General features: G+C 42.2%; 1 protein-coding gene across 1 annotated transcript in view; it reads right to left on the reverse strand.

The window, feature by feature from the left end:
- The window catches only part of GALNTL6 (polypeptide N-acetylgalactosaminyltransferase like 6), a 1,483,691-nt gene that overhangs the window by 389,269 nt on the left and 1,081,373 nt on the right, over positions 1 to 13,049 (reverse strand). The window lies entirely within an intron of this gene.

The raw sequence follows: 13,049 nt of genomic DNA on the forward strand, positions 1-13,049 counted from the left end.
GTTTGTTTACCTTGCCGCAGCCAAACACGCGCTCACCTGCTCAACCCCGCCGTCATCCCGCTGGTCTGTGATTGGTAAATGGGTACATGTGTTCCCAAAAGTGTCTGTAATAATGAATGACCACTGGCATCAGCGAAATGCTGGTGGTCATTCAGCAAATTAAAGTAAAAACACTTACAAAACACTTTCTGTGTACTTCACAGTACACACGAATAACGTGTGAGGACATCTAGTAGACAAAAAGTAAAAATACACTTACATACACTAAAATACATTAAAAAGAAATATCCTGGTAGTTATTAACCCCTTCTACCCCCTCCCCCATATTTACCAAAATAAAACAATTGTCAAAAAAAGTGACAGCATGTAAAAAATACATCAATACTTTACGGGACTTATTTTTTAATAAGTATATCATGAGGGTATATGACTGTTGTTTTTTCAAATAAGGGCTTATAATTATTGTTATAGAATAAAGAAATACAAAACAGAAAATACACCTTTATACACCTTTATACACCAGAAAATACACCTTTATTTCACCCCATATATATATTGTCACCATACATTGTAATAGGGACGTAATTTAAATGTTGTAATAATTAACTAGGACAAATAGGAAACCAACATGTGTGGGTTTTATATACAATAGCACTTTTAAATTCAAATGGCTGGAAACTGAGAAATAATGACCTTTTCATTATTTTCATCTTATTCCCTTTTCAATACATAGGAAATAAAATAATTCTTAGCAGAAAGAAGAAGCAGGAAAGCAGAAAGAGAGAAAAAGAAAGCAGTTGCATAGCTAAGAAGCTGTGGGCCCCAAATGCAAGTTTTACATCGCTTCCCTCCCTCAGCAGTCTATACATAACAATTGATACAGCACACCAAAACCAATCAAGGACAACCACAGTGTGTCAGTTTGTTAAAGAGAATAAATCTCGCTTCAGACCTCATAGATAGCAGGGGCATGTGTGCCCCTGCTAAAACACCGCTATCCCGCGGCTTAACGGGGGTCCCTTCACCCCCAAATCCCTTCGGTGCAGCGGGGAAGCGCTTCCTGGTTGGGGCAGGGCTAACCGCCGCAGCCCTGCCCCACGCGCGTCTGTCAGTGCGTATCTCCGCCTCTCCCCCGCCCCTCTCAGCAGGGCCGGTTTAAGCAACAATGGGGCCCCAGGGCAAAATAAACCTGGGCCCCCCCCCCCAACATATACCCCGAAACAAAAATCGGCATTAGGGGACCTTTTTTGCAGCTGGTATAGTCAGGGTGTGAAGTCCCAATCGGTCAGAGCTCCACATTCTGGCTATCCCAGCCTGCATGGGGGACAAGGGGTTAAAAAGTTTCAGGAGGGGGGACCCCACAATTTAAAAAAAAAAATTCCCACACTCTAAACATAAAAAAAAAATTGGGAAAATAGGAAAAAATGCCAGGGATCTTCATACAGCCATATTGCGGCTGTATAGCGATCCCTGGCCAAAGCGCTGCGGCTGCGTATAGACCCCCTGGAAACCCCGTCAGGAAATGTATTGCGCTTTTGTTTGATGCATGTAAAATTACACTACCGTTGGGTTTGCTACTAAAAGTGACATTTACCGCATTTAAAAGTATACTTTTTTCCTTCGAAACTTTAAAATCGATTTTCTCAAAAACTATGTGGTCTTTTTGAAAAATTGTATTTTCCTCCTATTCCTAATGATTTCCTTAACATATCCTGCAAATTTCGGGTTTCTAGCATTTAAGGTGGATTTGCTATTACCCATTAAAGTCGGCAGGTTATTAAATGTGTATTTTTTTTCCTTTGAAACTTTAAAATCGATTTTCTCAAAAACTATAAGGCCGATTTGAATTTTTTTTCTCTTGTAGCCACTGGGGGCCCCTACAAGCTCTGGGGCAGCTGCCTCCTTTGCCTCTATGGTAGCGCCGGCCCTGCCTCTCAGTCTTCCTTCACTGAGAGGGGCGGGGGAGAGGCGGCGATGCACCGCTGATAGACGCGACTGGAGGCAGGGCTGCAGGCGTTAGCCCTGCCTCCAGGAGTGACCAAGTCTGCGACCAAGTGTTGCAGTGGGGGGTTTGGGGGTGAAGGGACCCCCGTTTAGCGGCGCGATAACGGCGGTTTAGCAGGGGCAGACATGCCCCTGCTAACTATGAGCTCTGAAGCGAGATTTATTCTCGCTTCAGAGTCTCTTTAATGATCACTACTATTGAAATAATCTGTAGAAGTGATTATTACCAGCACAGGAACAATACAGAGCTAATACTGTGCTTGAGGGTGGGTACCTCTGGCCCAAGGGCCCCGGTGCAGTCGCAACCTCTGCACCCCCTATTGCTACGCCATTGGAAAAAAGTGCTTAAACACTTTACGATGTTCATGCTGCACATGCTCACTCACTGAGATCTATTCAACCCTTCTTTGAATTTATGGTTTATGTTGTTGAAAAAAAAAAAAAATCTGTGAGTGACTGTACAGCATTGCCAGTACAGGATTTGTGACATTGATGCCAAATACAATACAATACAATACAGATATCACGCTACAGAAAATCAGATCAATACTTGCTAACCGTAGTTATTATTCCGATGTGAAACGACAGGCATTTTCAATAATGCTACGTAGTGAGCAATTGTGACATGCTTTTCGCTCGAAGACATACATTCATTCCGGGCTAAATCGTCTTTTATTCTGTTCAGAATTCACAACTACATGAAATATGAAATGTAGTCAGAATGATTCATAATGAACTAAAGATGAACTCTGGTAATAAACTTGACACATCCAAGGTTACAAGGAGATGCGTTTCCTTGAGTTTCCTCTTTTTTCTCTTAGAAGTCTATACAACACAGATCTCTTATTTCGCTGCCTTTATCTGCAAGAGCTCCTTTCTATTATTTGTGATAATTGTGTTACTCGTATCTGCTGCCTCTAGCTTATTTTATACACTATGTGCGATGAAGCTATATAGCCACTAAGGAGTTGGAGTGCTTTATAAATACTCTATCACATTAATAACTGGCGAATGGAATAATTTCAAGGGTTTTATATCAAGAGACATGTCATGACGCATGTTCATGTTTCACCCGATGTGTCTCTTGTGTATGCAAAAAAATATAGCAAGGAATGGACCTAAATGCTATAGATGCTAAGAGGGTCAAATCACCTAAACGCTGGGATTTCAGTAGTTTTTTTTTTCCATTTGCTAGAGAATTAAGGCAACTAATCATACCTTATGGTTCCTAAAGACTCGGATAACAGGACCTTTGCTGATGTTCAGTTCTTGGACTTGCATATCTGCTGGCTGCTGCAGTCCCTGTAAGAGGGTCCTGCTCTCTTGCTGGATATTTAATTGTAGTATGTCATATACAAAACCCCACAGGAACATTTGTAATTGTTGCTAGGTGAAAAACTCATGCAAACTAAAAGGAACGGGAATAGAGTAGAAATGGAAGATTTTACTGCTAGGGTATCCTTATCCACGTTATATGAGATGCTGGGAGAGATTAATTCCACTAGGCCTTACGATAAGGCCCCTTCCAAACTTCAAAACAGAAGCAGAATAGATTTTATTCACCAAGTACAAAGTATTGTATAATGAATGTCAATTGTGGTTTAATTCTTCTGCAACCGAACCACAATGGTCCTCAAAAGACTGCACTGCATACAGTGAGGCATACAGTACAATAATAGTATGCCTCACCTAAATGGTGGTGAACATGCATGTTATACTGTTAACACAATGCATGCACCATGATCAAAGTGATAGCCTCATAGGGTTATCACTGCTTCTGTGATGGGATGCATCATTTTTGTGGGACGCAACGGATGCAGTAAGTGTGAAAGTGCCCTCAAGGTCAGGTTGCACACACTCCCAAAAATGTCACCCAGAACAAGCATTTGTAATCTTTTCGCCTGGCGCTGAAAAAAACAATAAGTTATTATTTCAATAAGCTCTCCAATTCAGGGGCATAACTACAAAACATCATGTGGCCCACAGCAAAACTTTGATGCACCCCAACATTCACAGAGGCTTGGCCTTCAGTCCATGGCTCATACAACAAGAGTAGCAATCATGATGATCCCAAGACTAAGTGTGGCCAAAACAGCATTTGATCCACAGGCTTGACCTCTGTACTGAAGGGAGGAAGGGTAAGTAGTCTGGAGCCCCAACATTTCGCCTTGTTGTGGTCACAGGTGTTGCTCCCCAACAGTTACCCCTCTGCTCCAAACATTAAATCATTCAAGAGTTTACAAACAACAAACCGAATCTGTATCCCGCATGTTAGGATCATAGCAGTCTTCTTTATCGAGAAACATCACTTTATAACAGAATAAGCCCAGGCGGCGTTCCTTCATCTGTTGTGTATTATAGAGAGAGGAATAGGGAGGAGGAGGAGAAGGTGCCTCTCTGAGGGAATGTATTGAAACGATAATACCAGTTAAGCAAGAGCACTCCTAAGCAATCTTACATGCCCAGTCTCTGCATAGAAAGCCAATGACATGGAGGACAACAGTACACACTCCATTTTCACACTATCCCCAGGATAATTACAGAGTCATTTTATTTGATGAAAGCCCAAGGTTTGTGCATAGCTGTTCTGTCATACTGGATCTGTTTTCTCGGTTAACATATCACAGTTGTGAGAAAAAAATGACCACACTTTATATTCATATTTGATGACCCTGATGTATATTTAGTGTGAATATAGATGAATACATTAGGAAATGAAATAGCACAAGTCTGCTCAGATTATTCATACTTTAAAATGCCAATTAGCGAAAGTGCCCATTATAAAATGCAGTTTTGACTTTAATTATGCATCTCCTGCTCTTTAAATTAACATAGTTTTTCATTATTGTGCTCAACATGCAGAATGGCTTGCTTACCTTTGTGTTTGTAAATTATATGTCTGCCTTCATTTAAAGTACACCTGTCACGAGACATACACAGAGGCTGTCATCCCTGACCTCCTGGAAATGTTAGTGGTGTGGCTGAAAAGCCGATAAAAGTCCCTCGCTTGGAAGTCTATCTGAGCTACGTATTTGTTCCAAATGAGTGATTTAGAAAGGATTACATTCAGATGACCAGAATTATTGCCAGCAGCCTAATACTTTTTTTAGAAGCTAGCAATTGTTGGCTCCATATGTGTCTTCGTATAGTGACTGGAATGCCCATGCTATGCACATTTTGCTTAAACGGGTGTAAATGATCGTGAATATATTTTGAAGACTATGAACAACACAGTGAAGTTAAGCGAAACTTCTGCAGATGTAGAAATTTGAATAGACATTGCCATCAGCAGGGGTGTAGCTACAAATCAGGCCCCACCTGCAGCAATTTTTTTATGGAGCCCCCCATGTTCTCACCCTTTCCGTTGCCTACTTTATTGACCCTCACAGCCTAGGGACCCTCCAAGAAGTATGGCCACAAAAACACTCGATCTGAAGGTTAAACCCCTTTAACCACTTGAGGACTGTGGTATTAAACCCCCCTAGTGACCAGGACATGTTTTATTAACATGGCCACTGCAGCTTTAAGGCTTAGCATATATACAGCAGCAGTGTTGGAGCTTACCTATTTCCACATTGGGTCTCTACGGTATTCTCCCTGCCACCACCAGGTGTCACTATTCTCTCTGCCTTCCTATCACATAGTTTGAATTTCTCTGCATGTCAGGTGATGTGCATCAGACAGAGAGCAGAGAGGACAATGACACCTAGTGGCTGCAGCAGGAACATCAGAGAGAACTGAGGGGGTATTAGGTAAGCTCCATCACTGCCGGCCCGCTACTCTGTTTGTCTGCGTGGAAGAGCCAGGAGAGCACAGGAGGGGGGCCTGGTGGAGGAGGAGGAAGCAAGAAGTCTGGGCCCCTCCTCCCTGTCAACTCCCTCCCCCACGTGATTGCGGGGGTTGCTCCCCCCCATAGTTATGCCAGTGATGTGACACCTACAGTAGGAAGAATGAAATATGTCAGACTACATTTCCCAGAGTACTGGTATTACAATATAAATGATGTGTGTTTGTGAGATGATGGGTCTTTTTAATTCACAAGAAGTAGATGGAGAATATTGTTAGGCCTCATCCCCGGTAACAGGAAATAAAAGCTGTATGGGTACAGCTGCTGCAAGTACGCCCATAATTTTAAATTGGAATACTTAATTCCCTTCCATATGTAATACTTATAATCAGACTAATAATCAATGCAATTGCTTTCAGACAGTGTTAAGGTTAAAGAGTAAGTGTGGGGTTAAAGAGTAAATAAAATATATGCAACTGATATTATTATTATTACTATTAAACATTTATATAGTTTTACGTCTTCCTCATTGCTGTACAGAGTATATTGTCTTGTCACTTAACAATCTAGCCCGTTCCATAGTCATATGTCTATGTATGTATCATGTAGTGTATGTATTGTAGTCTAGGACCAACTTAGCGGGAAGCCAATTAATTTATCTGTATGTTTTTTGAATGTGAGAGGAAACCAAAGTGCCCAGAGGAAAGCCACATAGATACAGGGTGAACATACAAACTCAGTGCAGATAGTGCCCTGGCTAGAATTTGAGCCGGGGACTCAGCACTGCATGGCGAGTGTCCTAACCACTATACCACCATGCTGCCCACGATACAAAGACAACATCCGCTAGCCTAACCATTTAACTTTTTTTTTATATGTAACTGGAGTTTAGCTTCAAAGTTAGTTTCATGCTTAATCACTTCTCCCTGCAGTCTTACTACAATAGAACACAGCTTGAAGATGAAGCATTTTCTCCTCATATTTTTACTTCTTAAACTTTAACGTGAAGTATTGTCCTTCACTATCATTCTGAAAAAGAAATTCTCCAAAGGAAATTATAATGTGACATGCAAAATATCAAGTGGAACGGGACACAATGGCCTTTAAATCTCTAGGAGACCGTACGTTGCAGTCATTTATTAGCACGGCGCTCTATTCAGTCTAGCTCGGTGTGACTATAAAATATAAGACTATGATAGCTACATTTATAATCCACAATATTACATAAATTTTACTTGTGGCGGGGCAGACCTTAGGGAGTCGTCAGTATTTAAATTTTACACCAAGCAATAAATGGAACACCTGAGATATAGAGAAGTCAGCAGTCCTGTCACCGGGGATGAGAGGCTGCCCAATTTGTGATTCAGAAAGAAAATATATTATTGGCTCCCTCACACCGTAGATTAGATAAGACTGTAAATCAATGAGCTGATGTGTGCCAGGCACCTCACTGGGCACAAGTTGGCTGAGGATGTGACAAACAAGACTTGTAAAGAAGTGATCCTTGCCTAAATGCTGTCAGTGCTGTGATGATAAAGGGTGCAGTGCTGCTCCCTTCCACCGATAACCCATAAAACATTCCTCTATTGTAATGCTTAATACGGCTCTCTTTATCCGGCTTCATGTTTGAATATTTATTTCTGCAAATGGCAATACAAGATGCCAATCTGCCGGGCTTTTACAGGTAAATACAAATATATTTCGTGTATCTGGATGATAAAACTTCATCCCATATCTCTCCTGTGCAAAGTAAGAAAAAAATGCTACTTCACAGACACTTAGCTAGAGATTTCAAGCAGCTATAGGATTAAAGAAGAACATCTGACATTTGTTTTAATTTAGCAGTAGTTGTATGAAGTTTAATTGGATTACACGTAGAGTAAATGTTTGTATTTTATACCTTATGCTAATATGGCTCTCTGTCTAGTTAGCTATCAGACTACTGTATATGGAATGAAGGTGCTTACACATGCACAAACATTGTTGGCTTTGGGGATAGTCACTCAATCTCTTCCCTTGAGATTCAGTTGGGGGCTGAGAACTGTTGTTTTAGGGAGGGGAGGAAGCACTAAGGGGAGGGGAGGAAGCACTAAGCACACCGGGTGGTGGTGGTGGAGGGTAAGTTGTAGAAAAGTATACTAGGCCCCAGGGCCGGTTCTAGTAATAATGAGGACCTCCCAGGCAAAATAAATCTGGGGGTGGGGGCTGGCAGACACCTCCAAACCAGAAAGTGGCTTGATGGACATTTAATTGCAGCACAATGTCCACAATTTTTTTTAAAAATACCGATGCGACGTCATGCATGTGTGGAAGTGTAATTTTACTATACGCTTCTGTGCACTTCCGCATATCTCAAAGCAGGAAGTGACTGCAAGCATGCGCCACTTCCTGCTTGGCCCAATACAAGGTACGGAATATTACGTAGTAACGCGGTATTCCCCGAAGGCTTTTTTTTGGAGGTGCAGCACAGCTTCTGCACGCCAGTTTTTAATGTGAAACTGGCTTTAGGATGTGGAGGGAGGATGGCACTCCAGTTAGTGTTGGGCATGAGAAGGAAAAAATACAGGGTTACATATAATTTGTTAGCACAAAGGAGCTGACAGACGAGGGCACAGAAAATTCAGGGTTTAATGTTAGTGTATATATTGCGTCGCTGCATGAGATGGATGTTAGGTGGTGCCGTCAGTAAAAATAATCAGTAATTTACATAACCAATATTTTACTATGCAATACCTGGTACCTATTCTCACTTGAACCCTCCCCTTATAGTGCCTAAAACTAACTCCCACCTAATGCCAAACTATGCAATACCTGGTACCTATTCTCACTTAAACCCTCCCCTTATAATGCCTAAAACTAACTCCCACCTAATGCCAAGCAGTAATTCCCCCCTGAAGTGCCAAAACGAATTGCCCCACATAATGCCTAACACTATCCCCCCTTCTACTGCCTCAAACTAACCTCCCCCTCCTAAACACTAACCCCATCACCCAAATGACCGCTAGTAGTAGCTAACTGTCTATGATCTGTTACAACCATTATTACCTATGTAGTAGTAGCCTGTCGTTCCCAACTCCTTGTTTGGGTGTCTGATTACAGATAATTAACACAGGCATTTATTAGATGCTTGGCAATCCCCACATCCAAATGACCAGATCCTTTCAAATTATTCCCAATACATTGCACTCTGGTGTACAATATAAATGTACAGTTTTACGCTCGAAATTTGTAAATGCCAAAAATCTCTCCATGTGAAATAAGGCTCATACACATGTACAACTTTTCTGCCCAACTACTGTCCAAACTTGTCTGTTGGATGTAGGTTGGGTGTGTGTATGCATGGCAAACAAACAAGCAACTGTTAAGAGGTGGTTTGCCCGTTCCAACCAGTGCATCAAATGGCCAGCTATGGTGCACATTGGCCACATGTGTACAAGTTGTTTGAACGACTTGCTGTTTTCTGAATGCGGATATGGTTCTTGTGCAGTACTTAAATGAGTTGGTTGTTTAGTTGGTCAGTGCTTTTGTATGCACTGGTCGTGCAAACAATTCATGTGGTTTGTCATGTTGGGCGGTTGGTCATGCATTAAAATGGTCTGAAACTCAGCATTTCTCCTTTGCTCTAAAAGATTCCTTACAGCTTTAAGTCTTCTATCACAAAAAAATGTAGCAGAACAGCATTCAAATAGTTAAACACAGCACTTTGCTCTGCATTGGAAAGTTCCTTCAGCTTATGATCCGCATCCAGAGAGGAGATAACATTATATTTTATTTACGTTTCTCAGTTGTTACATTGTGTGTAACAGCTTAAAACCATCTCTCTCTGCTTCAAGCATGCACACAGTTTAGAACAGCTCACTAGATGATTTTAATATATTATAAAAAACAGCTTGAATAAAATGAAATGGCAGCTTTCAGAGCAGATAAGTTGTACCTTGGAAACTTGTATTTTGTAATTGCACAATATTATTTGTCCAGAAAAGCAAATATGGTAACTTTATGGGTAATAAAAAGTAGGAAAACACATTTTTTTTGAATGATATGTCAGAGTTTCAGACCACTTTAAGTTGTACATGTGTAAGAGCCTATGGGGTTTGATTCACAAAGCGGCGCTAACCTACTTAGCACGCCTAAAGACTTTGGGCATGCTAACCAGGGTGCTAAGTAGGTTAGTACAGTTCTTTTACATCAGATCGCGCGCAAAGTCCCGCACGCAAAACCTTGCGCACGCACAGCGCGGTGCGCGCAAAATCTGAAAACGGCACACCCGATGCGCCCATAAAGTCGCATGGTATTCGACTTTAACGTCGCATGGTACGACATTAAAGTCGCACCCCATGCGACCTTATGGGCGCATTGGGTGCTCTGTTTTCATTGCACCGTGATGCGACGTTTCCTGCGCACTGCGCTGTATGCGCGCAAGGTTTTGCACGCAGGACTTTGCGCGTGAGTGAAAATTACCACGCGAAAATGATCTTTAGGCATGATAAGTGGCTTTTCACAAGCGTGCTAACAGTTAGCACCGCTTTGTGAATCAAGCCCTATAGGGTAAAGGTTAATGATGTCAGCTCAGGAACATGCTGATTTAAAAAAAAAAACAAAAAAAAAAAAAACAACAACAATATGTCTGTGTTACTTGTTTCATTTGAAAACATGCAGCAGCTACTTGAAGGGTGCCCAGAAATCAGGCAGTCCTCGGACTGGAAGATAGTAAGCCACTGAACTTAAAATGAAATAGAGCAAGGAAAGCTGGGCTCATGATATTTTATTAGCTGCAGATAAGCAGCTCAGTCACTTTGAACTTAACACAATAGTTAGCTGTGGAATAAAAAAAGCAGACTCAAAAATGTAATTTCCGAATTTGCAGATATTCCAAAATTAATGTAATCACTAAAACATATGGCCTGACTTTACATCTCAGAAATTGTGCTGGCATAAAGCTTTGACAGTGCACAATTATTTTTGTGATTCCAATGCAATACGGGGCAGGCATCTTTCCAGCATGTTAGCACTTTGCCTTAAATAACAACAATAAAGGCTTAGATTTGCACAGCTGTCTGTGTTTAGCTGCACTTCTGAGCCGAAGATATATGCCCAGTAAACATATTATGTGCTCATAGCAGAAGCTTGAAGTACCCTAAACTAATTTTAAGTTGAATGAACGATTACCTCCTCGTCTGCAGACAGTCTGGCCTTGATTCTTCAAGCTACTCCAGGTACATTTGTGCTTCTCTTATGTACCTTTTTAAAATATAATTTCTGTTTGTTAGTGTAACAAAATAAGTAGCCATTGAAACCAGATTTTGCAATATGTAACTGGCTTGGAGCTACTGTATAATATAGTAGAATTACCATTAAAAAAGAGAGTGTATGTTTTTACATAATGAACAAAGTTCTTTCTAAAGTAATACAGTTTTGCAAACTTGCTTTAAGACATTTATGGGCTCGGGTAAGGCCTTCAACCCACGGGGGAACAGCCCCTGTGACTGCAGGAGGGCCCAGAGGGGTTGGGGGGCCCCAACTACTAACCTTATTTATTTATTGTATTTATAAAGCGTCAACATATTACGCAGTGCTGCCTCCCTTTGATACCCTAGATCAGGTGTTTTTGCGGCTACACTTGTTATGGAGGTGAAGATCATGATGGTCACACTTGTTTTATGACACTTGTAAGATGGGTCCCCAGACTGTAAGGGTCACCAAGGGGAACAGGGCCAGATTTACCATAAGGCACTTGATAATGGAAAGGCGGCTCCCTCCCCTCCCTGAGCACCTCCCTCCTTCCCTATGCAGAGTCCTGATGAGAGTGTAAATGAGAGGTTACTCACCCTGCTCTCTGTATCCCACTGATGAGAGCTTACTTCAGCCAGGGGTACCTTCATCTACTTAACTGCTGAGGTTCCTCTAGCTAACTAATACTTGGGGGCACCTCTAGCTGCTTAATATTAAAGAGAGTCTGAAGCGAGAATAAATCTCGATTCAGACCTCATAGATAGCAGGGGCATGTGTGCCCCTGCTAAACCGCCGCTATCCCGCGGCTTAACGGGGGTCCCTGATCCCCCAAATCTCCTCCGTACAGCCGGGGAGCGCTTCCTGGTTGGGACAGGGCTAACCACCGCAGCCCTGCCCCACGCGCGTCTGTCAGCAGGTATCTCCGCCTCTCCCCCACCCATCTCAGTCTTCCTTCACTGAGAGGGGCGGGGGAGAGGCGGCGTTGCGCCGCTAATAGACGCGACTGGAGGCAGGGCTGCAGCCGTTAGCCCTGCCTCCGAGAGCGACCAAGTCTGCGACCAAGTGTTGCAGTTGGGGGTTTGGGGGTGAAGGGACCCCCGTTTAGCCGCGGGATAGCGGCGGTTTAGCAGATGCACACATGCCCCTGCTAACTATGAGCTCTGAAGCAAGATTTATTCTCGCTTCAGAGTCTCTTTAAGGGTACTGCTGGCTACCTTATACTAAGGGGCATCTGTAGCTACCTAAGACGGGCAAGGGAAGTAAGGGTGACAGCTGGAACAACTGGCACACTTACAGTGCAGTTTAGTGGAGGTTTTAGGTTCATGGAGGGCAAAGTCTAAGGTGCCAGGACATCTGTGCCTATAGGCTCCCGGGAGGTAAATCCGGGCCTGAAGCGGAAGCAAGGGAATGGTTGTGAATATTAAGTGGGCCCCATTAAAGTTTTTCTGGGGACCCCATGTTTTGTAGTTACTGCCCTGCTTCAACCCAAAACACAATTTGTTCCAATCACTGTAATGGGGAGACAAGTCTCCTAAGTGAAAATGAAGGAGCTTTCTAGATGAGCTGCAATACTAAAAAAGGAACTGTAACTCAGGATGGAACTTCATCCGAATCACTAGCTGATACCCCTTTTACATGAGAAATCTTTACCTTTTCTTGAATAGTATATCAGGGACATTTGTATGGCTTATATTGTGGTGAAACCCCTCCCAAAGAGTTATGTCAGGACCTACTACACATTTTAAAATGGCCTCAATTCACTAAAGTATTTAGACTAGTCTACAAATGGTTTTTTAGTCTACTGATGTAATGTTTTAGACCTGATTTTAGACCTGGTCTAAAACATTCTGTAATTAGGTCGGTAAAGCAGGGGAAATGATGAAAACGCAAACAAGGAGTAATCACGCCCACTTTTTCTGACAGAGATTAGACCAGCTGATTTCTGTTGGAAAAATAATTGTTAGGTGAGGATGGAACCTTTTGAATTAATTATGCAAGAGTTTAATTGTATCCAGAGGAGAGCTCA

Source organism: Hyperolius riggenbachi, chromosome 1, assembly GCF_040937935.1.
Source record: "Hyperolius riggenbachi isolate aHypRig1 chromosome 1, aHypRig1.pri, whole genome shotgun sequence".
NCBI lineage: Eukaryota > Metazoa > Chordata > Amphibia > Anura > Hyperoliidae > Hyperolius > Hyperolius riggenbachi.